This window comes from Musca autumnalis, unplaced genomic scaffold (genome assembly GCF_047663935.1).
Source record: "Musca autumnalis isolate F117 unplaced genomic scaffold, ASM4766393v1 scaffold_3, whole genome shotgun sequence".
Taxonomy (NCBI): domain Eukaryota; kingdom Metazoa; phylum Arthropoda; class Insecta; order Diptera; family Muscidae; genus Musca; species Musca autumnalis.
Genome location: NW_027411866.1, coordinates 5,449,345 through 5,472,605, shown reverse-complemented (window position 1 = coordinate 5,472,605; position 23,261 = coordinate 5,449,345). Strand labels below are relative to the sequence as shown.

Genomic DNA, 23,261 nt, shown 5'->3' with positions numbered 1-23,261 from the left:
AGGCTTAAATCGGAAGCTTTCCTTCTGTGGGGCCTATAAGAAAAAGTGGACCTAAACTAATAATACTCTATTGGAATGTTTTATACCCCTATCGAGGACTAAAAATAACATTTCAGCTATTTCGGTTTGATAATAACGCTTAAATCTTCAAATGCCGATAATCGGGAGAGACTGTTCTATGTGGGCTATATGAAGACGTAGGCCTATATCGACTAGTTTCAGGGGCATAGTTTTATTCCCCCCAAAGAAAACAAAACAGCAAATGTTAGCCATTTCGGTGGGTTATTGGGGCCACAACATTCAAAATACCGAAAATCGGTAGGTACCCTTCTATGGAGGCTATACGAAATCGTGGACCTATACCAACAATTCTTTTCTGGAATGTTAAGTACTCCCATCGAAGACTAAAAACAACATTTCAGCCATTTCGGTTTCATAATAACGCTTAAATCTTGAAAATACGGAAAATCGGGTGGTATCATTCTATGGGGGCTCTATGAAGACGTGGACCTATAACGACAAGTTTTAGGTGCACATTTGTATTACCCCAACGAAGACTAAATACCAAATTTCAGCCATTTCGGTGGGATATTCATGCCATAACCTTCAAAATACCGATAACCGGGAGGTACCTTTCTATGGGGGCTATATGAAGACGTTCATCTATACCAACAAATTTCAGGTGCAAGGGTTTATTCCCCAAACGAAGACTTAATGCCAAATTTTAGCCTTTTCGGCTGGATATTGACGCCACAACCTTCAAAATTCGGAGAATCGTGAGGGACTGTTCTATGGGGCTATATGAAGACGCAGGCCTATACCGACAAATTTTAGGTGCAAAAGTTTATTCCCTCAACGAAGACTAAATGCCAACTTTTGGCCATATCCGTTGAATATTGAGGCCGCAACCGTCAAAATTCAGAAAATCGGAAGGTACCGTTATATGGAGGCTATGTGAAAACGTGGGCCTATACTGATAATTCTCTTCTGGAATGTTGTATATCCCCATCGACGACTCAATATCAAATTTCATCGATTTCGGTTTGATAATGAATCTAAACCCTAAAAATACCGAAAATCAGGTGGGACCGTTCTATATGGTCTACATGGTCTATATGAAAACGTGGATATTTACCGTTAAATTTCTGGTAGAGAGTTGTATACCCCCAACGAAGACTTAATGCCAAATTTCAGCCATTTCGGTGGGACATTGAGGCCACAACCTTCAAAATACCCATAATCGGCAGGTGAAGAGGTGGACTTATACCGACAAATTTCAGGTGGCAAGTTTAATTCCACCAACAACGACTAATTGCCAAATTTCAGCCATTTCGGTTGAATATTGAGGTCATAACCTTCAAAATAGCAAAAATCGGTAGGATGTACCACCCAAAGGAATGTACCAATAAGGACGAAATTAATTTTCACTTAGCATTTGAGTGGGTTTTTATAGATTTTCTGAGCGATAATCAAACCTTAGCGTAAACACAATTCACCAACGGTCTCCGAGTGAAGCAGTTATCTACACTATTAGATGGTCCTAAGCTTCGGATCTTATGAAAAGATTTAAACACAATACTTCAGATGTCTTACGTTTTTTTTGAGTTTTTGGCCCAATTTTTTAGGAAGTATGGACTTGCCCAAAAAATGTACCGTCATTACATGGGTCGCATACACAACATACCAACAATTTAAACAACGGCTCCAGGCGAGTCCTTTGCCCGCACTCTTTCCAAATTTTGTGCCTATGGTACCCGAAAGAATGGTCATAATCCGGGTCTGACGGAAATAATACAATGTACAACGTTTGGAAAAAAAACGGTTTCTCTTTTCGAGGTTTATCTTACCAATTGTCCATTTTAGTTGGTGCCGTTAGGCTTTTTTGGGGCTTCTGGGCCCTTATTTCAGGAAGTATGGACTTGCACCCGGAAAAATTGCGTCGTCGTAAAGGGCACGCAAAAATAACTTGCTCCAAAAAAAATAAAATCTATCCGAGCTGAGCTGTTAAACTGTTCATTTTTCCAAATTTTGCGTGGGAGCTATGCTAAGGAGTATACCGATTTAAGCCTCCGGCACATATGGTCCGTTGAGCGGTGCGTTACAACAACCACATGAAAACTTCAAGAACAAAGTTGACATCATTTTTAAATATTTCATATGGTTGTTGTTTTCAACGCGGACCGTATGTGCCGCGGGCTTTAGTCCATTTCAAACCTGATCTTTGACTGGAACTAATATTACCATATGCAAAGTTATGACCAATTCGGTTACTGCCTTCGATAGTTATTGTGAGCCATTTTAGCGAAAATATTTGAACTTTTGTGGGGGTGGTACAAGTTTGAACAATATATGACGATACTCAACGTTTGAACCAAATCGATTGATCTAAATCCATTATTTCCATGAGACACAATTTTGGTCGTATCGAAGTGTATGAACTAGGCCGAGGCGATTTGTATTGAAGCAAAAACATCTTATTGGGCCCTTCGCGCTTCTGATTCCAGGGTTGTACTCAGCAAAAATCAAAAAAAAAAAATCCACTAGAACATGTGTCTACGTGAAAATCGAGCTTCCTTATTTTGACTTGAAGTTTTTTATCCACAAGGCCGAAACTGACTGAAGGAGCGTTCCAATGCTTTTGCGATGTACTGGAGAGTTCTTAATTGTTGTCTTGACTACAATTTTTGGCCAAAATATCCAAAAAACGTGGATAAAAAACCTTAAAAATCCGGAGGCTCGATTTTCACCGTAGACATATGGCCTAGTGGGTGCCACCGTGGTGCAATGGTATGCACGCCCGCCTTGCACGCAGAAGTTCGGGGGTTCGATTCCCCTGCCAAGCAACATCAAACATTTTTCAACGGTGGCAAAATACCCCTCAGTAATGTTGGCGACATTTCCTGAGTATTTCAGCCTTGAAAAACTTCTCCATAAGTGGTGTCTTAAGACACGCCGTTCGGACTCGTCGATAAACAGTAGGTCCCATATCATTGAGCTAAATATGAATCGGGGTGCACTCATTGATATGAGAGAAGTCTCCCTTGTCCCGTATGGGATGTTGTGGAACAATACTACTACATATGGCCTAGTGGAATTTGTTGTTCCGTACAATCCCAAGAATCAGAAGCGTGAATGGCCCAATAAGGTGGTCAAATTGTCCCACCCTAGAATATACCCTATGAGGGTATACTCTAAAAGCTAATTACCCAAAACCGAAATTTCCTTTCGATCAGCTTTATTTGTTCCAAAATTCCCAAAAACAAAAATTATTATGATCAACATTTTTTTCCATAACAGTTCTTTCTATGTTATTTTAACACATTTCATAAGTCTCCACTGTCGTCACCACACAGCAAGAGCAAACACAACAGCCAGAGAACAAACTTCTATATTCTCCAAAAGAAAAACCCAACTGACATCATTGCCATTCATTCACATTTGTTGGGGGCTTTCCATTACCGTGTTGAACAGTCAAGCGAGCGAGAAAAACAAAGGAAATTCCTCTGCTGGTGTATTGATGAAAATCCAGTAGGCTTTTAGCCTCCGAGCGGATAACTATACGATTTTCTCGAAAGCGCAGTGTTTTTATGTGTCCTGCCCCAAAGTGTAATGGTGTACACAGAGAGTTGTTAACTTATAAAAAATTCAAAAAGCAAAAAAAGAAAGAAAGAAAAAGGAAAAGCCAAGCATTTTCAGTTCATTTTCACAAAATTCAGTTGAAACAAAAATAAAAAACAATTAAGGGAAAATTAAAAAAAGGTGAAATTAAACAAAAAACGCAAAGCAATTTTTTCGGGTTAACGTTTGAAAAGAAAAATAATTGTGCCAAATTAATTAACAAAAAATTAAAAAAAAAAAAAACAAAAAAGTAAAAGGAAAAAAACAAACAAAAATATTTAAAGAAAAATTTTAGTGTAAATTAGAAAAGTGTGTTAATTGAAAAAAAAAAAAATAATAAAAAATAAATAAAACTAAGTAAAAAATAATTGATGTCTTGTCTTAAAAAGGAAAACAGCTGCAATTAAATTAGTTTTTAACCAATTGGATTTCTTCATAAACTACAATAACAACCACAATAATCCATAATACAAGGAACAACAACCAACAACAAAAAAAGGTATTAATTGATGGCCACGCCTACCGCCCCTTGAGGGCTTTAATAATTGTAATTGTTGGAAACGAAACCTTGATATTGTTTTGGATACATTTTCCTTGCTTCTGTTTTATTTCTCATCTTCATCTTTGAGGAATTAAAAAAATATACATACATATATACAAAATTTTGTCTGTACGTACATTCGTTAAATGATCGGGAACGAACTTCATACATCAACGGTCCTACAACAGCTACGCAATACATTTACAATTATTCGCACACAGGGACACAGATATTCTCATATATACAAAGAGTGAATATACGACCATGTGTACTTTTTACTTGTATTGCAATACGAGTACATACATACGTACATATATATGTATGTATGTATGTGTGTTTTAAAATACATAAAAGTATATAATTTTCTGTGCAATAATTAAAAAGCTATCAGTTATTTTTTGTAAAAAAATGTTATTTAAAATTAATTAATTGTTTTCGTAATGTTGATAAAAACTTTTAAAGGAGAAAGTAGTCTACAGAGTCAGATTTTTTCAACCAGATGAGGAACTTGTTCAATGATCCATTGTAAAATAATTGAAATGCTATTCTTCTTTGTGTACACACATAAGGATGGAATGTAACGTATACGTAACTGTGGTAATCATACGCCACTATTACTATTGATCACACGTCACCTCCTACAGCAGAAATAAATTTAGACATTTTGCTTTTTAATTTTAATAAATCAATGTAAGAGATTGGTTCCCTCGAAATAAATTTGAAATTTTGTAGTGGAAAAGTGATCGATTGTTAAATTTCTTTTCCACGAAAATCCTCAAAGTGACAAAAGGAACCTGTTCTTACCGGTCTTCACAGGGACTAAAACTGCAAAGCGGCAATGCTAGCCACACACTTTTTATACCCTGAGTCCTTAGGATATTTACACTTTGATACGTCCAAACTGTGCCTTATGCAAATAATGGTTTCAGACCTTAATTATGTTTGGACGAAATTCGTTTGAGCTGGCTAGATCGCACGATAACTCTCGAACAGATTAACCGCATTTTTTCGACACTTGTCGAATCTGCATGAAAGTTTTTGTACCAAGTTGTGCTTGCGGCGATTCTTAACACGATGTGTTTTTTTCGGGGGAAAGTCCATACTTCCTGACGCCGACATTGCCAGAAGAGGGCCCGGTCGGCCGCGCTCATGAAGGCAGGCCTCGATTTGGACCAATCATTGCACACCGTTATTATTCTTCTAAACTTACGTCAATTTCGAAGATAATACCTCCCCTACAAAAGTTCAAAGATTTAGGCTTAAGAACAGGTTAAGACCTGTTCGCGGGTAATTTTTATACCTTCCATCATAATATACCTCACGCTTGGAAGATTGAGATAGAGAGCTGTAATTCTGTACACATGTGTGTTTTTAATAAAACACGCTATTCATGTTGTCAATTCCGATTAACTGACAGATATATTACCTCTCGGCCGCTCCTCTACACACGTCCCTGTGAATGAAAGAGGTTGTTTTTCAACTTTGGAGTGTTGTAAAGAGTTGCAATGTTTTTTAAGATCAATTGACATGACAACACCAGCCGATAGGCTGTTATAGTGAAAAAGTATAGACAAATCTTAACGCTATATCGGTTGATGTTGTGGTATAGCTTCTTTATAGCAATAAATTCAAATATAACGTATTTTGAAGGTTTTAGCCACGTTTCCCAACCAAATTAGCTAATAGGAAATATCAGTGGCAACAGATGAGGTGTAATTCGACATTTCGAAATCTCTATGGACATGAAATCTTCTTTAAAAATGTTGTAGTTGTTGGACCATTTTTTACTACAACCGACCATATAACTGGTCCACCCATTTGCGTATCTCCCACACAAAATTACCAAATTTTCGGTAAAAGTGCAGTTTAAGACCAGCTTTCCCAACGTTTTGAATTTTTTTGCAACAAGTTGTTCTCGCGGGCGCATTTACAACGGTACAATTTGTTCCTGAGATAGTAGCTCAAAAGCTCTAAAAAGCCCTGCCGGCATCAATTAAAATGCCTGATGAGGACGATTACTTACGAAACGAGTATCCAAGTATCCGAATTGGCTGAAACTTTACACTTCGTACAATTTCTCCAAACGTACATCAAGTTCCAACAAAGTCTATATCGGACAACACTTCAGGTACCTCCACCACAAAAATTTAAAATTTCCCCTTAGGTACAGGTAGTTTTTGTAGGCCCCTTTACAACAATATATTATTTCGACTGGTTGGCACTATAACTATCGAAAGGAATGACTATGTCGGTTCATTCCTTACCCAAGAGTTATTTACTTTTGCGCTTTAATCCAAATCAAATTTATTAGCAAATGTCTGTATTTATTCGGAACTTCCTCAATCGTTAAGATAATTGTCCTAAATGTTTCTATATTTTTTCATACGCCCAATGAAGACATAATACTGAAAACCTCCCAAATACATAATGTATGGGAAGAAGGATTTTGGTTGAGATACCGACCACTGCCCATAGATGAAAGTTTGAAATCACACAGGCTGAGGGTATATCTCGGTCGGCAAAATATTGTTGCAAAAAGTTACGTCAATTTCATGTTAATATATTAACAAATCTTGGGTGTCACCGTGTGCAATGGTATGCACACTAGGCATATGACTTTTTGACATTTTTTCTCAAAAAAGATTTCCTAGAGCAAGAATGAAAGAACTTCAGCTTATTAATGACTAAAATAACGTTTATTATATTTATTTTTAAATACTTTGAAATTGAAAAAAAAAAAAAAAAACATTTTCTCAACAGATTATTTCCTGTTGCACAATTGAATTTGCCTATTATTGGCTATAATAACTTTTATTCCATATAAATATTGAAAAAGGTCACTCACAAACCACTTTTAATTGATATGGTATATGAAATAAAATTATTTATGATACTAGCAAAGTGTCCGTTACTTCGTATGAAGAATATATATAAAAAACAAATAAACAATATTTAATATGGAAATGGGGAACATTGAAACAATTTTTTATACCCTCCACCATAGTATGGAGGGTATATTAAGTTTGTTTTTCCGTTTGTAACGCATTGAAATACTCATTTGCGACCCTATAAAGTATATATATTCTTGATCAGGGTAAAATTCTAAGTCGATCTGAGCACGTCCGTCCGTCCGTCCGTCTGTGGTAATCACTCTAGCATCCACAAAAATGGAGATAGGACGCTGAAATTTTGGGAAAAAGCGTCTTTTGTTTGCAGGCAGGTCAAGTTCGATGATGGGCTATATCGGTCCACGTTTTGGTATAGCCCCCATATAACGGTACCCCCCGATTTGCGGTATTTTTGACGTTTTTAGTTATATTTTTATACCGATTTAGCTATAATTTGACATCTAGGGTTCTTATGTATCAATAAACTTATATAACAAAAGTTGTGGACATAGGTCCACGTTTTGGTATAGCCCCCATATAACGGTACCCCCCGATTTGCGGTATTTTGACGTTTTTAGCTACATTTTCAGACCGATGTAGCTATCATTTGACATTTGGGGTTCTTAAATGTCAATAAACTTATATAACAAAAGTTGTGGACATAGGTCCACGTTTTGGTATAGCCCCCATATAACGGTACCCCCCGATTTACGGTATTTTGACGGTTTTAGCTACATTTTCAGACCGATTTGGCTATAATTTGACATTTAGGGTTCTTAAGTATCAATAAACATATATAACAAAAGGTGTGGACATAGGTCCACGTTTTGGTATAGCCCCCATATAACGGTACCCCCCGATATACGGTATTTTGACGTTTTTAGCTACATTATCAGACCGATGTAGCTATAATTTGACATTTAGGGTTCTTAAGTGTTAATAAACTTATATATTAGAAGTAGTGGACATAGGTCCACGTTTTGGTGTAGCCCCCATATAACGGTACCCCCCGATTTGCGGTATTTTGACGTTTCTAGCTACATTTTCAGACCGATTTAGCTATAATTTGACATTTAGGGTTCTTAAATGTCAATAAACTTATATAACAAAAGTTGTGGACATAGGTCCACGTTTTGGTATAGCCCCCATATAACGGTACCCCCCGATTTACGGTATTTTGACGGTTTTAGCTACACTTTCAGATCGATTAAGCTATAATTTGACATTTAGGGTTCTTAAGTATCAATAAATTTATATAACAAAAGCTGTGGACATAGGTCCACGTTTTGGTATAGCCCCCATATAACGGTACCCCCCGATTTACGGTATTTTGACGTTTTTAGCTACATTTTCAGACCGATGAAGCTATAATTTGATATTTGAAGTTCTTAAATGTCAATAAACTTATGTGACAAAGCTTGTGGACATAGGTCCACGTTTTGGTATAGCCCCCATATAACGGTACCCCCCGATTTACGGTATTTTGACGTTTTTAGCTACATTTTCACACCGATATAGTTATAATTTGACATTTAGGGTTCTTAAGTGTAACTAAACTTATATAACAAAAGTTGTGGAACTAGGTCCACGTTTTGGTATATCCCCCATATAACGGTACCCCCCGATTTGCGGTATTTTGACGTTTTTAGCTACATTTTCAGACCGATGTAGCTATCATTTGACATTTGGGGTTCTTAAATGTCAATAAACTTATATAACTAGTGGACATAGGTCCATGTTTTAGAATAGCCCCCATATAACGGTACCTCCCGATTTTCAGTAATTTGATGATTTTAGCTACAATATTAAAACGAACTAGCAGTAATTTTACATTTGAAGTTCTTAGTGGTCACAACACCTCTCCATCAAAAATTGTCAACATAGGTCCATGTTCGGATATAGCTCCCATGTAACGGTACCTCCCAATTTTCAGTAATTTGGCAATTTTAGCTACAATTTTTAACAGAACTAACTGTAATTTGACATTTGAAGATTGTAGTGGTCACCACACATCTGTATCAACAATTTTCAACATAGTCCCATTACAACGATACTTCCCGATTTTCGGTACTTTGAGGATTTTACTTAAAATGTTTAACCGAACGTAGGTCCATGTTTTTGTATAGCCCCAAAACAAACCTCCCGATTTTCCGTGCTATAGCTTTATTTTTTGGACGAACTTTCTGTAATTTGAAATTTAAAAGTCAACAAAAATTCTGCAACAAAAATTGTTCATTTAAATTCATATTCTCATATAGCCCAGATACCTCCGAACTAGCTGTTAATGACATTTGAAGTTCCCACGTTATGTACCGATTTTCGATATTTTGAGGATTCTAGCTTATTTTTTTAACCGAATTAGGAGTTATTTGACATTAAAAACTGTCAACAGTTAGATATAGGCACCATAAAAAAGGGCCTCCAGAATGAAGCATTTTATGAACATTATCTGACATTTTAACGTACTCACTTAAAGTTGGGGACGGGAATGAATATTTTATGGTGGAGGGTATGAAAAGTTCGGCCCGGCCGAACTTAATGCTTTTTTACTTGTTTGTACTAATACCAATTTTAATTAATATTTATTTTAATTAATTTTTTTAACTACCAGCGTAGCATATTGGTTGGGTGTGTGGTACTTCGCTAGAATTCACTTTTTCAATACAAACTCCTTAGGTCATCTTAGCTCGATTAATTTAATTAATTAAAAAAGTATATAAATAATGATATTTGTTCTAATAAGACGACAATAAATAAAAATATTTATTTTTGTTTTAGTACTATTCGTACCACTTTAGATTTTCAAAAAATCAGCATTAGATCACCCCTACACATCAACAGCGAGGCACATTTTTTTGGGAGAGGGTAAATCATTCTTGTTAAAAATACCCCCAAGTCCAAATTTAGTAACATTTAGTACATTTCGTGCACATAAGTACGAATTTAAAAAAAAAAAACTTTCTCCACACTTCAAATCTTCACCCCAACAGTAATCCTTATTCAAAATTTCTGGATTCCAGCTGTATCCGTTCACCCAAATCCATGTTGTATCAAATTAAGTACCATTTAGTACTTTTCGTGCACATAAGTACGAAATTCAAAAACTACCTCCATGTCTTTATTCTTTAGTTCAAGAGTAATTTTAATTCCAAATTTCAGGATTCCAGTGCTATCCGATCACCCAAATCCAAATTGTACCAAATTTGTTCTTTTCGTAAACATAAGTACGAATTTCCAAAACCACCTCAGTGATACACTACAACAGCAATCATAATTCCATATCTCAAGTATTCTACCCAATCTGTTTACTCAAATCCAAAATGTACCAAACATAGTACCATTTCGTACCCAAACTTCCTCAATCCTACACTCTTACATATATAATTGTTCCACAAACATCCCATAAGGGACAAGGGAGACTTCTCTCATATCAAAGAGTGCACCCCGATTCATATTAGCTCAATGATATGGGACCTACAGTTTATCACCGAGTCCGAACGGCGTGTCTAAGACACCACTTTCGTAGAGAAGTTTTACATGGCTGAAATACTCAGGAAATGTCGCCAACATTACTGAGGGGTATTTTGCCACCGTTGAAAAGTGTTTTGATGTTGCCTGACCGGGGAATCGAACCCACGACCTTATGTGTGCAAGGCGGGTGTGCATACCATTGCACCACGGTGGCATCCACACACTCTTACAGTAATCTCAATTCAAAATTTCGTTCACCCAAATCCAAATTATACCATTTACCAAATTATACAATTTAGTACGATTATTACATTTCGTAGCCATAAGTACGAATTTCCAAAACTCCCTCTATCCTACACTCCAACTGTAATCTCAATTCCAAATTTCAGGATTCCAGCTCTATCTGTTTACCCAAATCCAATTTTAGTCCCACTTAGTACTTTTTGTACCCATAAGTATGTATTTCCAATACTACCCCCCTATCATTTCAACAGTAATCTTAATTCCAAATTTCAAATTTCCAGCTGCATCTTTTCACCCAAATTTAGTACCATTTAGTGCTTTTTGTACACATAAGTACGAATTTCCAAAACTAGACCCATATCTCAATCCTACAGTGATCTTAATTCCAAGTTTCAGGTTTGCAACTCTATTCGTTCACCAAATCAATGTTGTTCTAAATTTAGTACTTTTCGTACGCTTATAGTTCGAATTTCCAATAACCCTTGATACATCTTTCGAACTCTTCAGCAGTGACACTCTTTACAAATTTCAGAATTCTAGCTCATCCCGTTTGCCGAATACAAAGGGCAACATATTTAGTACCTTTTAGTACTTCTTTTCAAATCACATTATAATTAAGATTTTATCTAATTTTAGATAAAAACTCATCAAATTTATTTATTTTTTTTATTATAATATTAACAATGTAGTAAATACACTGTTAATAACAGGTGAAATAGCATTGGTTACAATGGCCATCTGCTAAAACTCATCAAAATATGATACATGGGTATCAGGCTGTAAAAAAGTCGTTACCCTAATGCACACCCGTCTTGCACTCAGAAAGTCTGCAGTTCGACTCCAGGGCAGGTAACATCAAATTTCCAATGGTGGCAAAATACCCCTCAGTGTAATGTTGACGACATTTCCTGAGTAGTGTAAAACTTCTCTACAAGGGGTGTCGTAAGACATGCCGTTCGGCCTCGGTGATAAACAGTAGGTCCCATGTCATTGGGGCAATTTGAGCCGGCGTGCACTCATTGCACTTCATGGATGTGTATGTATGTATGTACAAAGACACACTGATCAGGTTCATGATGAACATTGAAAATATCCAGCACCAGATAGATAGTCCCATATCATTGAGCTAATATGAATTGGGGTGCATTCATTGCTATGAGAGAAGTCTTCCCTGTCCCTTCTGGTATGTTTGTGGAACATTGTCTTAAAAAATCAATATATTCAATATAAAACATTTAATGGGGTAGCTACTTAGTTCAATAAAATTATATTTTGACTTAATAAACCAATACACATCATGATTGATCTTGTGTAGAAAATTATTGGTGGTATTCTTATAGACCACATAGAAAATTAATTATGTACTTAATTTAGTATAGGCATAATATCGAGACTAAACAAAAGAATAGAATAGAAGGGGGACAAATGAGTCGTCTTTGAAAATAAAACAAGTAAAAAGTGTCAGTCGGCTTTGCCGACAGATAAATACCCTCAGCCAATGTGAAGCGAAACTTTCACCTCCGGACAGATCGATTGTATTTAAGGTCTCTTCAGAATTTTGTGGCCCTTTTTGGACATTTGAACTTGCCGACAAAAATGTGGATTAGGAATTAACTGCACTAAGACACAAATGTTGAACCTTTGTGGGGGATGTACCCTTAGGGTGGACCGATATGGACCATTTTAGAAGTTAAACTAAATTTTGATAAAATATTAGGAGATCCCAAATTTGGACCAAATTGGATGCCCCATTCAAGTGATATCGCCCTAGCATTTTAGAGAAATTTTTTAAATATTGGGGAGAATTACCGAAAGTTGTGGACCGGTATAGCCCATGAAACTAAGTTTGAATATAATATGACGAAGACCAAATGTTGGACCAAATCGGTTGAACAGTTCGAGAGTTATCGTGCTCTCCGACCGCCACATATGGTGACATAGGAGTTTTTTACACCTTTCGGCCTGTTTTCCCAAAAAAGATGGACTTGCCCCTGAAAAAACTTTTACCGTCGTAATGGGGGTAGCGAAAGCAAATCGTTTCAACAAAAATCAAAGTGATTCGAGAGCAGGTCTTAAAGTGAACTTATCCGAAATTTTTGTGTGAGAGGTACCAGAAGGAGTAGTCAAATATAGTCCATATTCGAACGTGATATATATCTGGTAGCTATATTAGGATGTGCAAAGAGTTACCGTGCGCAAAATTTTTCCGAACATTTTTAAGTTTTGTGGGGGAGGTACCTGAAGGAGTGGACCGATATGGCTTATCTTCGAACTTAAACTAAGTTTGCACAAAATATTACGAAGGCCACGTTTTGGACCGACTCAGTAGATCCGTTCAAGAGTTATCTTGCGTCCAACCACTACACATGGTGTCATAGGGGTTTCTTTGCACCTTTAAGGCTAGTTTCACAGGAAGTGTGGACTTACCCCTGATGAAACTCGTATGGGGGACAGTGAATACAAGTTGCTACAACAAAAAACAAAGCGATTCGAGAGCAGGTCCTAAACTGAACTTTTCCGAAATTTTGTGTGGGAGGTACCCGAAGGGGTGGACCGATTGAGTCCATATTTGAACCTCATATTACTCTGGTAGAAAGTTTACGCTATACAAAGTATGGACCAAATCGGTCACTTCCTTCAAGAGTAATAGTGCGCACAAACTTTTCGAACATTTTCGAACTTTTGTGGGGGAGGTACCGGAAGGAGTGGGCCGATGTAGCTCATCTTCGAACTTAAACTAAGTTTGGGCAAAATATTTGGGCCAAAATTTGAACCGAATCGGTTTATCCGCTCGAGAGTTATCGTGCGCACCAGCCAGCCAGACAGACAGACAGATAGACATGGCTAAATCAACTCCAAATTGTTTGAAACAGATTTTGTCCACACATACTTGGATGTACGCAAACTTATTTTCCATCATAATAAAAGTGATATTTTCCTCATCCATTGATGGACTTTTCTTTTGGAATACGACTTCTAAAGGCTGGGATATTCACATAAGAATAAAACTTTGAATTTTTGTCCCTATAGGTTTTTTGCCCATTCCGACTCTTAAATATTACCCGGCCAAACACAAAATGATTCTTCCTCTCCGGGAGCCCTATTAACCACCAAAATGACATGACGATCCTATCAAAATTGCGACTTGTAGCGTGATTACCGAAAAATGAAAAAATGGGATGCATTACCGATTTTTGGGATATCTACGTTTTTTGACCTACTTTCATATTCAGGCTTTGCTTTTGGAGGTCCCCAACCAAAACTGTGATATTCGTCATTATAATGAAAATCGCAAAAGTGAAAAGTTGGGTTTTATTTGCGACTATTGTGATATCTTCGTTGTTTGACCACCTACTTTACATCGTTAGAAAGGTGATATTTCCTATCTTCATTGTCAGGTTTTGATTTTGGCATAACCCTTACAGACGCTGAGATATTTGCTTTGGAATAAAACGTTGACTTGTTCTCTAAATAAGTTTTTTTTGTCCATTCCGACCCTGAATATTATCCGGCCATCACCACCAAAATTTCGAGACGATCCGATCAAATAGCTACGTGTAACGTGATTTAAAAAAAATGTTTTACCGGCTGTTGCGATATCTCCGTCACCTTGTCACCTACGCCAACCTACTTTGCATTATTGTAAAGATGGGATTTTCTACTTTCATATGCAGGGTTTTGGAAAGTCCCCAACCAAAGCTGTTATATTCGCCATTATAATTAAAATCGCAAAAACGAAAAGTTGGTTTTATTTGCGACTATTGGGAAATCTTCGTTGTTTCACCACCTACGACAACCTACTTAGAAATGTGATATTTTCTACTTTCATTGTCAGGTTCTTCTTTTGGTATACCCCTTATAGAAGCTAAGATATTCGCTTTAAAAAACGTTGAATTTTTCTCTGAATAAGTTTTTTGCCCATTTCGGCCACTAAATATTATCCGACCATCATCAAATCAATAGGCTTCTTCCCCTCCGGGACCTTCATCAACACCCAACATTTGGTGACGATCCTTTCAAAATTGAGACCTGTAGCTTGATTACAAGGTTTAGATAGACTGACGGAGGGACGGACTTACATAGCCAGATCGACTCAGCTCGTTGAGACATTCATTTTGGCATATACTCGTATAAGTATGGGTCTACGACCATTATTTCGATGCGTCACAAACTTTTTGTCCGAAACTAACTTATAATGCCCTCCCCGCATAGTGGTGTAGGGTATACAAATCTCCGAGTTATAACATTTAGACTTAACATATTCGTAGTGCAGTCCAGATTATGATGGATTTAGTGGCGGTAAACTAAAGGTCCATCTTGAGAGATGAACTATGTATTTTTTGCAAAATCGTTTTGTTTTATTGAGCGATATATTCGTACTAAATATGGGTGTATGTGTAAATGCCTTAGAATAACAATTCGTTTTCAAGTTCATTCATTTCAAATGCAGGCGAACGCACTTTCATTTCAAACTTGGGTTGAGGTGACCACAAAGGCTTCTGACCAACAGCATACAATTTGAAGAAACCATCTACAAAAAAGAAAAAGAACAAAAACTATAAAAGGACTCAGTATTTGTGCCTACAAACGACATAATAATGGAGCACGAGCCACTACAACTGCATCTGTGTGTAGGTGTAGGAAATTGGCGAGAATTGGTGGGGAATTCATACATATGTTTGTGTATACGTGAAGTGAATGACACCCAAACATGGGTTAACACATGCCACAACAACGTCATGATTTTGTCCAGTTGATATATACATACATACATAATTTTAGCTAGACTTGTGTGTAATAAAAATTAAGCGCATACATACACAAATATGTGCAATTTTTGTTTACAGGTCTGCTGGTAACTGTTATTGTTGCTGGTATATTGTTGCTTTCTTTCTAATTTTCTTGTCTGTTATTACAGCTGATGTTAATCTCTCAAGGTTTTGTGCCACATACATACATACCTACACATGTATAACACCACGTGTATATCTCTCCATAAGTGTAGGTGTCCATGTGTGTGCCATTTCAAAAACAAACATTTTAAATAAAACAGATGCATTTGAGTACTTTAAAAAAAGTATTAAATCTTATTCCACCACTAATTCTCAATGAGTCCAATGTTTTTGTTATGTGAAAAGTAAACCATTGTTGTTGTTGTTGTTGTTCTTTTTTCAATATTGTTGTTATTGTTACTAATAGTGATTATCCACTGGTTTGCTTTTAATTTCGCAACAATTTGTGTGCAAATTAATTAATGTACTTGGCCACTCGATCCCTCTCTCCCGCTTCTCTCGCGCCCCCTTCTTCACAATTCACTCTTCTATGGCCCATTAGCAACGATTTGTGTTGCTGTAAATAGTTTCAGTAGTGGCATGTTTACGTCTTAATTTATGGACTTCCATTTGTTATTAATTTTGTTGTTGTTGTTTAGGACCAAACAAAAAATAATGACATTCTTTTCATACTCCTACATTAATTGAACAACAATAACGAGAAATAACAAAAAACAACCAAGGGAACAATATAAAAAATACGAAATTTTTGGTTTAGAAATTCATGTAGTTGGGACCATGGTGTAAGAAAGAAGGTGATACAATAATACCAACTGATGTCTTCATTTGCTGTCAAAACATATTTTTAATCAAAAATAAATAACAAATATTTCGCTTCTATAAAAAATATTTGTGTACAACATCTTTGTTTAAGCTTCGCGAATAATATTTTAACGTTTTCTTCTAACTTTTGTGGATATTTCGCGGAAAAAAAATTGACAGGAAATGAAGACTACAACCTAACGTCAACTATTGGATCACCTTGTTTAATTCGCCTTGGTTGGGACTAAATGGTTCTACATTTGAAGTTGTAAGTTCGATCTGCTTATGTGAACAAATACCTCGACAATGCCATGGTTGGTATGAATATCACCCTTTTCAGTGCTTATTAAAGCCCTCGGCATAACATGGGCTGGGAATTTTAACCATGTAAAAAACATACACAAGGTTTGGAAGAAATATTAGAATTTGCTTTGTTCCAAATCGATAACTCCTTTCAAAAGGAATCGTGGACACCAGCCAGCCATACAAGCAGACAGGCGTACGGGCGGTCAGGGCTAAATCGACTACATATTGTCGGGTACGCATTTGGTCTTAACAAATTTGGGGTCTTAATAGAGTTGACAAAAAATCGATGGCATTATCGATATCTTATTCACAGATCTAGCAAGCAGGTTTCCATGTATTTTTGGAACAGCTTGAGTACTGCTTGTGTTATCCACAAGCACGGATGAACGAACTTTTATTAATTAATCACTAAAATAACGTTTATTCCACTGAAATATTAAAAAATTCACTCACAAATCGATTTTCAAAAATAATGTTTTTTTAATGTATGAAATGAAAAAACAATTTTTTTTTTCAAAAATTATTTCCTGTTGGACGAACGAATACATTTAAGCCTACTAATAACTAAATAAAGTTAGTTCCATTCAAATATTGAAAAAGGTCATACAGAAACCATTTTGAAAACATTTTAATTTTTAATTTTTTGTTAAAAGATTGTATTTTTGAAAAAAAGCGTTTACGACACTTTTATGATTCTCAGAACTAAAATAACGTTAATTCTATTCAAATATTTGAAAAATGTCATGCAGAAACCATTTTGAAAGTGTTTGAATTTTTATGGCATGTTTCACTAAGACGATTCTGTTTTTTGAAAAATATTTTAATTGTTTTTATTTTCAATCAAACAATCATTTTCTACAACAACTGGAGTTTGGTCGTAATTCGAGCGAATTTGAATTCGAATCGTCTTACAGAAACAGGTCATTAATTTTTTGTTAAAAACTATATTTTTGAAAAATGGGTTTACGGCACTTTTATGATTCTCAGAATTTCAAAAGAAAGTGAGAAACAAATGTTATTTCAGTTTTGTTATCTCAAGTGGCTCTAAAGTTTATTTTCAATTATAAATCTGCTTACGGTGACTTCAAAAAATTGTCCCTAATTCTGATAAATTCAAATTTTAAATTCATTTTGTGCGTGACGGTTTTCACCGAATCACCTTATAATTAAGATGTTACGTAATCATATGCAGAAAGTCAACACACTATGATACAGGAATATGAGGTTGTAAGAAAGTCATAACCCTAATCTACATATCTGACATAGTGTAATTTTCCACCTAAACAATATGAAAATATCCGCCGTTAAATCCACTTGGACGGCTAAAATGAGGCTCGCCTTGAACATACTGATGGATGATGTCCTTATTCCGACCACTAAGTATCCCAAGATATTAGATGTAACGTTCGATAGCATGTTTAAGTTGTCCACGTAAGCCACAGCCACCTGCGACAAGATTCGTAGTAGGAACAAAGTTCTAAAGTCGCTGACCGGTAGCACATGGGGTGCTGAAAAAGAAACCTTGTTGAACTCTTTTAAAGCAACAGACCGGTTTGTGATAAGTTATATGGAGTCAGTATGGTTTGCAAATATTAGCTCTACGCAGTGGAAAAATATTCAAACTTACCTCCTCACGTCGTCAGTGGACATTTTACATGAGGAGACAAAGATTTGACCGCTACATCATCACAATAATGATATTGTTGAGTGTTACCGTCGTGAGGCACGTCAGGAAAGATCTTCATTATCTGGTGAAAGAGAGGTTCAAGGTTGCAAGCGAGAAACTCTAGATCAACGAGCCAATCAGGCAGGCCTGAATAGCATTCACACTGATGCGGTTGAGCAGGCAGAACACAAGTACAGTATGAATGCTGTACTCGAAGACCACCCCCGCATCCATCGCAGCAGAAGAACACCAGTTGCCAAGGCAGAGGCGAGTGGTTTTGACCCAGTTAAGATCCGGGCGATGCAGCCGCCTCAATTCTAATAGGCCCTGCATGTGGTTTGGAGCGCACGACCCGCTGCAATTGTTTAGCTGCCCAGTTTACTTCAGAAGTCTCCTGATTCTTTTTGAACGGAGCCAGTCCAGATTGAAGAATATTTTAATCTGGACACAGGGTGTTACCCCGTGAGCATCCTTTCCTCGATCTAGTGAAGATGCTTCTCCCTCCCAGACACGTCAGGAGAAATCTTCATTATCTGGAGAAGGTGAGGTCCAAAGGTCCAAGCGACAACCTCTAGATCACCGAGCCTATCAGGCAGGCCTGAATAGCATTCACAATGCTGCTGTTGAGCAGGAAGTACAAAGGTACAGTGTAAATGCCGTACTCGAAAACCCCCTCACATTCAACGCAGCAGAAGAATACCAGTTGCCATAGCAAAGGCGAGTGGTTTTAGCCCAGTTCAAATCCGGACGATGCAGCCGACTTAATTCTTATTGGGCCCTGCATGTGGTTTGGAACCGCACGACACACTGCAATTGTTTAGCTGACCAGCTAACCTCACTCAGCTGTCTCCTGATTTTTTTTTATTGACGGAGCCAGCCTAGTTTGCAGAATTTTTGAATCTGGACACTGAGGTACCAAAGCCAGATAACTGAATAAATATACGAAGGAACCACAGTTGGAAAATTTGGTATTATTTTGCCGGAACACGAGCTCAGGCATTCAGAGTGGTAAGCGACCACGTGAGTCATTACACCATGGTGCTACCTGACTAAATGTTTTTTGAAACCAAGAACTTTCCGAAAAGTGAAGTTGCGGAATTGTTTTCTGTAGCAAAACAAGTAAAAAAGTATCAGTCGGTTTGGCCTACAGAGATATACCCTCAGCCTGTGCATATTGAAACAATTTTTCCCAAAAAATGTATGTATACAGTGGGTTTTAAAAATTTTTGGCGTATAAACCGACAAAAATGTTGATTAGGATTAAAGAGCAAAAGTTTTGCGGAGGAGATACTTAAAAAAATGGATCGATATTGACCATTATGGAAGTGAATCTCCAGCCACTACACACGGTGCCATAGCCCTTCGGGCTGTTTGCTCATGAAGTGTGGACTTGCCCCTGAACAAGTAAAAAAGTGTCAGTCGGCTTTGCCGACAGATATATACCCTCAGCCAATGTGAAGCGAAACTTTCACCTCCGGACAGATAGAATGTATTTAAGGTCTCTTCAGAATTTTGTGGCCCTTTTTGGGCATTTAAACTTACCGACAAAAATGTGGATTAGGAATTAATTGCACTAAGACACAAATGTTGAACTTTTGTAGGGCAGGTACCCTTAGGAAGGACCGATATGGGCTATTTTCGAAGTTTAACTAAATTTTGATGAAATATTAGGAGATCCAAAGTTTGGACCAAATTGGTTGCCCCCATTTAGTGACATTTTTTAGATATTGGGGAGATGTACCGAAAGTTGTGGACCGGTATTGCCCATGAAACTAAGTTTGGATATAATATGACGAAGACCAAATATTTTACCAAATCGGTTGAACAGTTCGAGAGTTATCGTGCTCTCCGACCGCCACATATGGTGACATAGGGGTTTTGTACACTTTTCGGGCTGTTTTCCCAAGAAATATGGACTTGTCCCTGAAAAAACTTTTACCGTCGTAATGGAGGTAGCGAATGCAAATCGCTTCAACAAAAATCAAAGCGATTCGAGAGCAGGTCTTAAAGTGAACTTATCCGAAATTTTGTGTGAGAGGTACCAGAAGGAAGAGACAAATATAGTCCATATTCGATATTCGATATATCTGGCAGATATATTAGGAGTATAGAATACATCGGTCACTCCCTTCCTGAGTTATCGTGCGCAAATTTTTTCCGAACATATTTGAAGTTTTGTGGGGGAAGTACCTAAAGGAGTGGACCGATATAGCCCATCTTCGAATTTAAACTATGTTTTGATAAAATATTACGAAGGTCAAATTTTAGACCGAATCGACAGATCCGCTCGAGAGTTATCTTGCGCTCCAACCACTACACAAGGTGTCAAAGGGGCTTTTTGCAACTTTCCGGCCATTTTCTCAGGACTTGCCCCTGATGAAACTTGTACCGTCGTATGGGGGGAAGTGAATACAAGTTGTTGCAACAAAAATCAAAGGGATTCGAGAGCAGGTCCTAAACTGAACTTTTACGAAATTTGGTGTGGGAGATACCGGAAGGAGTGGGCCGAATGGGTCCATATTGGAACCTCATCTAAGTCTGGTAGAAATTTAACGATGTGCAAAGTTTGGACCAAATCGGTTACTCCCTTCAAGATTTATAATGCCCACACATTTTCCGAATATTTTGTGGGGGGAGGTACCGGAAGGAGTGGACCGATATAGCTCATCTTCGAACTTAAGCTATGTTTGGACAAAATATTATGAAAGCCAAAATTTAAACTGAATAGGTTGATCCGTTCGAGAGTTATCGTGCGCACCAGCCAGACAGACGGACGGACATTGCTAAATCAACTCCAAATTGTCTGAAACACATTTCGTCCAAACATACTTGGGGTCTAAAACCATTATTTCGATGAGGCATAAGGGTATAAAAAACGTTTACCATCGTAATTGAGGCAGTGAATACAAGTTGCTTCAACAAAAATCAAAGTGATTCGATAGCAGATCTTAAAGTGAACTTATCCAAAATTTTGTGTGGGAGGTACCGGATGGAGTGGACAAATATACTCCATATTTGAACCTGATTTATATTTGGCAGATATATTAGAATGTGTAAAGTATGGACCAATTCGGCCACTCACTTCAAGAGTTAACGTACGAACAATTTTTCCGAACATTTTTTGAACTTTTGTGGGGGAGGTACCTGAAGGAGTGGAGGAGCGGCAGTAAGTCCATACTGACTGTCTCCTTAAGGCAGTCCTTGATTTGATATAATGTTTTGCACATCGTTATCAGTATTCCAAACTTACGTCAAATTCCAAGATAAACTATATTGGTCCACTTTTTCCTGTATCTGCCCCACAAATTTTGTTAAGAACAGATTGAGGATATATCGCTGTCTTTTGTACTTGTTATTTTAAGCATTTCATATAAACAATTTATTTTTACAGTGTTTTTTACAACTAATACCATTCATTACTAAGTTTTCAACTACTTTTTCTAATTTTTCAGAAATTCTCCTGGAACAAAAGAACAACAACAATATCAACAACTAGTGAAACGAAGTACAAAAGCATTCGAAAATACTTTACCTGAGAAAACCTGCTAAACAAAATAAAAAACAAAACCAGAAATTTTTTTCCAAATAGAAAGAAAAATAAATAACAAATACCTACAACAACAATAGCAACACTAATTGTGAGAAAATAAGCAATATTTGTGCGTTTGTGTGTGTGTATATATGAAATAATATATAAGTGTATGTGTGTGTGCGTTAGAGAAAGAGTGCATAAATAAAAATTAGTTTGAAACCAAAGTTTACTAAATAATAAATGAGCTGGAAGCAAAAGCAGGAACAACAACAGAACCAGCAACAACAACAACCCCCACAACATTATTGATGGTGCCAGTAGTAGTAGCAGCAGCAGCACCCCACCAACACACCAGCAAATAAATACAAACAAAAGTAGGTATTACAAACCACAACAAACTGAAAATAATGAAATACTAAAAACAGAAACAAAAACAATAGAATGCATATCCATTGGATAGTTTATTAAATATTATTAAATAAATAAATAGTCCAAAAACAACAATAGCAACAAAAAACCACAAGTAATTGTGAGAAATAAAATAAACAGGGAATATGACCAGTCCATTCGTCATAGCATTTCAGTGTTCGGGCCAGTAGTTATTAAAATGAAAAATTGAGTGTTTTAAAGGAGGAATTTTGGGTTAATAAATCATAAATATGGTTTTGTTGTTGTTGATTTTTTCATTTCACGCCTACAACAATTATGGATTAAAATTCTGTCTGAGAAGTGTGGGCAACTAAATTTTTTAGTTTTTTTAATTGATAAAAATTGTTTTTCTAATAAAATATTAAAGGGAATAAGATAATGTTCGGAAATCGCGAAAAAATAGAAAAATGGGCACTAGAGTGATCCAAAAAAAAAAAAGAATAAGTAAATAAATAAAATAATTAATTGAATTAATCGAGCTAACATGACCTAAGGAGTTTTGTATTGAAAAAGTGAATTCTAGCGAAGTCCCAACCAATATGCTACCATCGTTTCGCTGGTGGTATAAGTCAGCTCATCAGGCATATCGGATGTGAATGGCTAGAAGACAACGGCTGAGTTTGATAACTTCTAGTTATGCAACCATTATTACAATTTTGTAGACATGAAGTATTTTTGAAGACTTTTTCTTACCGAGTCAACCTAGTGTCCTGTCTAGAATCATTTCTCAATACATCTTTCCAACAAACCGACAATGTTGTCGAGGTCTTAGCATTCTAAGCCACTGCCAATCTATCATATCAAATTTTAGAAATGGAAGGCATTACAATTCATGAAGGAAATCCCCTTCGATTGGTACATGTGTATGTATTGAGAAATGATTCTAGACAGGACACTAGGTTGACTTGATAAAAAACAAATAAGTAAAAAGCATCAGTCGGCTTTGCCGACAGAGATAATATATCCTCAGCGT

The 23,261-nt window shown here is 36.7% G+C and overlaps 1 protein-coding gene across 8 annotated transcripts in view; it reads left to right on the top strand.

Moving 5' to 3' along the window:
- Positions 1-3,430: 3,430 nt before the first annotated feature.
- Ca-alpha1T (Ca[2+]-channel protein alpha[[1]] subunit T) overlaps positions 3,431-23,261 on the top strand; it is a 257,504-nt gene continuing 237,673 nt past the window's right edge. For all 8 annotated transcript variants that reach the window (XM_073979063.1, XM_073979060.1, XM_073979062.1 and 5 more), the window contains exons 1-2: positions 3,431-4,117; positions 21,780-22,233. The gene's annotated coding sequence lies outside the window, so the exon portion shown is untranslated. The remainder of the gene's footprint in view (positions 4,118-21,779; positions 22,234-23,261) is intronic.